The sequence below is a fragment of the Aegilops tauschii genome, chromosome 6, assembly GCF_002575655.3.
Source record: "Aegilops tauschii subsp. strangulata cultivar AL8/78 chromosome 6, Aet v6.0, whole genome shotgun sequence".
In the NCBI taxonomy this organism is placed as follows: Eukaryota; Viridiplantae; Streptophyta; class Magnoliopsida; order Poales; family Poaceae; genus Aegilops; species Aegilops tauschii.
The window spans coordinates 233,448,121-233,453,374 of NC_053040.3; positions in this window are offsets into that span (position 1 = coordinate 233,448,121).

Below are 5,254 nucleotides of genomic sequence, written 5' to 3' on the forward strand. Positions count from 1 at the left end.
TGTCGACCGATGAGATCTCGGCCCGGCAGGTGCAGCGCCGAGCAAGAGCCTACACGATAGTAAACAGAGAGCTTGTCAAGCGCAGCGTGACTGGAGTCTTCCAGTGCTGCGTAGAATCAGAGAAGGGCCAAGCAATCCTCAGAGATATCCACCAAGGCGAGTGCGGCCACCACGCGGCCTCCAGATCCCTTGTTGCCAAAGCATTCCGCCATGGTTTCTTCTGGCCGACTGCTTTGGAAGACGCCAAGGAATTGCTCAAGCATTGCAAAGGCTGCCAGAAGTTCAGTTCCAAGCAACATTTACCGGCTTCTGCACTCAAGACCACCCCCCTCACATGGCCCTTTGCCGTGTGGGGGCTGGACATGGTGGGACCATTCAAGACAGCACGCGGCGGCATGACTCATCTGCTCGTCGCTGTGGACAAATTCACCAACTGGATTGAAGCAAAGTCAATCAAGAAGTTGAATGGTCCGACTGCTGTGACCTTCATTGCAGATATCACCACCCGGTACGGCGTACCACACAGCATCATCACCGACAATGGCACAAATTTTGCCAAAGGAGCTTGGCTCGTTTCTGCGCGACGCAGGGCATCCAACTGGACTTAGTGTCCGTTGCCCACCCGCACTCAAATGGCCAAGTCGAGCGAGAAAACGGCCTCATCCTCTCCGGCATCAAGCCCTGACTGGTCGAGCCTCTGGAGTGGTCGGCTGGCTGCTGGATCGACGACCTGCTGGCCATCCTCTGGAGCCTCCGCACCACTCCGAACAAATCAACTGGCTTCACTCCATTCTTTCTCGTGTACGGTGCCGAGGCCGTCATCACAACTGACATTGAGTTTGACTCACCTCGCGTCACCATGTACACGGAAGCGGAGGCAAAGGAAGCACGAGAAGACGGTGCCGATCTGCTGGAATAGGGTCGGCTATTGGCACTCAGCCGGTCCGCCATCTACCAGCAGAGTCTGTGTCGCTACCACAGTCGGAGGCAACCTGGAAATCTGATACCACTTGATAGAGGAAAAGGTGTCCCGATGTTTCGATGAGATAGCTATCGTTTTTTGAAGGAGTCGACTTTGATGATCCGACTACGAAAGTGCGAAGACGTCGCGCCTTAGCAATCGCTAAACCAACTTCCGAGGGGTTATTGACAACACCGGAGCACGATCAATCTGACCACGAGGGTCTATTTCCTGCGAGCAAACGAATAACAAGCAAGAAACTGAGATTGCAATCTGGATATTACCAATAAAAGAGGAAAGCTTTATTAATGAAGGTGGGGTTCTGTGAAGCCTTTGTCTGGTCGTTGAACACAAACGAAGTACGCGAAGTTGTAGCTATGGCAAACTTTTAATCTAAACAAAACCCAAAGTATAAGCGACGCCCTAAGGGCTGTATATATGGAGGAAGAGGGGGGAATTTCGTGGCCCTTGGAGGAGGGGTCCGAAACCAACCCTAACTCTTGTTTCCCCACACATACGGACTCCAAAAACAACCTATACTAAAGTATTTTGAAATTACATGGGCCTGGCCCAGTAATAAGGTGACGCAACACCTAGAATAGCCTCTGGACGAAATTTATGAAGTGACATCTTGTATATTTTTTCCAAGGCTTCATGCACTCATTATGGTGGCTTCAAAGTCCTGAAATCATCACTTGTAGCTCTTTCTTATTCCCCTTGCGCATGCCATCATCTCCATACTTGTTCTTGCTCCAATGTTCATCCTTCTCCAAGCTAGGCCCTTCATTTGTAAGCAAAACAAATGTATCCAATTTAGGCAGCATCATATTCTCATGAACATTAGAATCATTACCAAGAAACGAAAGTACCTGGTAATTTAATTGGCGTGCACGAGCTCTAGTAATTTGTCCAGTATGTATAGTAGTAGGAGTTGTGGGTGTAACAATGGTATTGATGTCCTCATCAATACACAGTTTCAAAAGGGTACATCTTAGTAGTAGAATGCAGCGAGCGATTATAAGAAAATTCCATATGAGGCCAGCATTCTTCCCACATTTTCTTGTTATTCTTCAAAACAGCCCTAAGCATAGTAGACAAAATTCTGTTCACTACTTCAGTTTGTCCATCAGTTTGGGGGTGACAAGTAGTACTAAAAAGCAGTTTAGTCCCCAACTTAGCCCATAAACATCTCCAAAAGTGGCTAAGAAATAGTATCACGATCATAAACAATAGTATGTGGCACACCATGCAAGCGAATAATTTCACGAAAGAATAAATCAGCAACATTAGCAACATCATCGCTTTTATGACATGTTATAAAGTGTGCCATTTTCGAGAACCTATCCACGACAACAAATATGCTATCCCTCCCCTTCTTTGTTCGAGGTAAACCCAAAACAAAGTTCATAGATATATCCTCCCATGGAACACTAGGTGCAGGCAAAGGCATATATAAACCATGAGGATTGATTCGTGACTTAGCTTTTCGACATGTAGTGCAGCGTGCAACAAAGCGCTCAATATCCCGTCTCATATTTGGCCAAAAGAAATGTGTAGCAAGTACATCCTTCGTCTTCTTCACGGCAAAGTGTCCCATTAATCCTCCTCCATGCGCCTCCTGCAACAACAAAAGACGACCAGACCTAGATGGAATGCATAGCTTGTTAGCACGGAACACAAATCCATCATTAACGGCGAACTTGTTCCATGTTCTCCCTTCTTTACAATTCTGCAATACATCTTCAAATTCAGGATCATGCACATATTGATCTTTGATGGTCTACAATCCAGATATTTTAAAATCAAGTTGTGAAAGCATAGTATAATGACAAGACAATGCATCAGTAATAACATTTTCTTTACCCTTCTTGTGTTTAATGACATAAGGGAAAATGTCAATGAATTCAACCCATTTAGCATGTCTACAGTTCAGTTTTGCTTGACTTTTATTATGTTTCAAAGATTCATGATCAGAATGAATAACAAATTATTTGGGCCATAAATAATGTGGCCATGTTTCGGAAGTCCGAACAAGAGCATATAATTCCTTATCGTAAGTAGAGTAATTCAGACTAGGTCCACTCAATTTTTCAGAGAAGTATGCAACAGGTTTACCATCTTGTAATAACACACCTCCTAATCCAATTCCACTAGCATCACATTCAAGCTCAAAAGTTGTATTAAAATCAGGAAGTTGGAGTAGAGGAGCATGTGTCAACTTATCTTTCAATACCGTGAAGGCTTCTTCCTGTGTGGCACCCCAAACAAAAGGCACATCCTTCTTTGTAAGCTCATTGAGAGGTGCAGCAATGGTGCTGGAATCTCACACATAACGCCTATAGAAACCAGCGAGGCCAAGGAAACACCTCACTTGTGTGACCGTTTTGGGCGGCGGCCAACTCTCAATATCTTCAATCTTGGCTTTATCAACTTCAATTCCCTATGGTCGATAGCCAAGAAAAGATACTCGGTTGATGCAAAAGGTGCACTTCCCAAGGTTACCAAACAAACGTGCATCACGTAGAGCAATAAATACAGCACATAAATGTTCCAAATGTCCGCCCAAATATCTGCTATAAATCAATATATCATCAGAGTAAACTACCACAAATCGTCCAATGAAAGCACGTAAAACTTCGTTCATTAATCTCATGAAAGTACCAGATGCATTTGTTAACCCAAAAGGTATGACTAACCACTCATATAATCTAAATTTAGTTTTAAATGTTGTTTTCCATTCATCTCCCAATTTCATATGAATTTGATGGTATCCACTAGGCAAATCAACTTTGGAGAATATTATAGAGCCACTCAATTCATCAAGCATATCATCTAGCCTAGGTATAGGATGACGATAAGGAATAGTTATATTATTAATGCCTCTAGAATCAACACACATACGCGATGTACCATCCTTTTTTGGCACTAGTATAATAGGAACATTGCAAGGACTAAGAGATTCTCGTATATAAAGTTTGTCGAGCAGCTCCTGTACTTGATGCATAATCTCCTTCGCCTCCTCTGGATTGGTATGGTATGGCACACGGTTTGGCAGCGAAGCACCGGGAATTAAGTCAATATGATGCTTAATTCTCGAATAGGTGGTAATCCCGGTGGCACGTCTTGTGGAAAGACATCAGTGAAGTCCTGCAAAATGTTAGTGATAGCAGGAGGCAAAGAGGAAGGCACGTACTCGAACGAAAATAATGCCTCTTTGGACAGAAAAGCATAGCAAACAGATTTGCTAAAATCTAGATCATTAATATCAGATTTGGTGGCAAGTAAACATGAAATTTTCAGTTTAATTTCAGAAGCAACACTAGATTGTTTATTATTAGGCTTCATTTGTTGCTCAAATTCTTTTTCCGCAATCTGATTTTTCACTCTTATTTTTCTCCCGTGTTGCTTTATTAGCTCTATTAATATCATCTTTCAAAATGGAATCAGGAGACATAGGAAGCAAAGTAATATGTTTATCCTTATGAACAAGAGTATACTGATTGTTTCTACCATGGTGTACAGAATTTTTATCAATTTGCCATGGTCTACCAAGTAATAAGGAACATGCTTGCATGGGTACCACATCACAATCAACATAATCATCATATGTAGAGATAGTAAAATGCACACGAACAATACGTGTTACCTTAACCTTGCCACTGTTGTGGAACCATTGGATGTAGTAAGGATGTGGATGTGGCCTTGTGGTGAGAGATAGCTTCTCTACCATCTCCATGCTAGCCAAGTTGTTGCCGCTCCCTCCATCAATGATGACGCGGACAGAACGTTCCTTCACAACTCCCTTTGTATGGAACAAATTATGCCTCTAATTTGCTCACCTTGTGTTACCTGCACACTCAAAACACGTTGAGCAACTAAATTCTCATACATGTCAGCATCTTCAGGAGCCATGTATTGCGTTTCATGTTCAGAATCATCTTCACCATGTTCTTCACTTGCAATAAGAGCCAAAGTCTCCTCATCATAGTCACTAGCGGACTCATACCCACCATCCTCAGTAACAATCATCACACGTGAAGATGGACACTTGCTCGCATAGTGACCTCCACCCTTGCAACGATGGCATATAACCTCATGTGTGTGCCCTGTTGATGTCATGGATGAAGAAGAGCTCTGTGCTAGACCGGAAGGTGCACTCCTGGCAGATGGTGGTGGCGCTGCCTGTTTTCTTGTATATCGGTTGGAATTCGCGGCTGAAGTCAATGGTGCTGCAGTAGGACGAGTGGGATTAGAGGATGTATGTGGTGTCCATGATGAAGATCGACCTGTAGA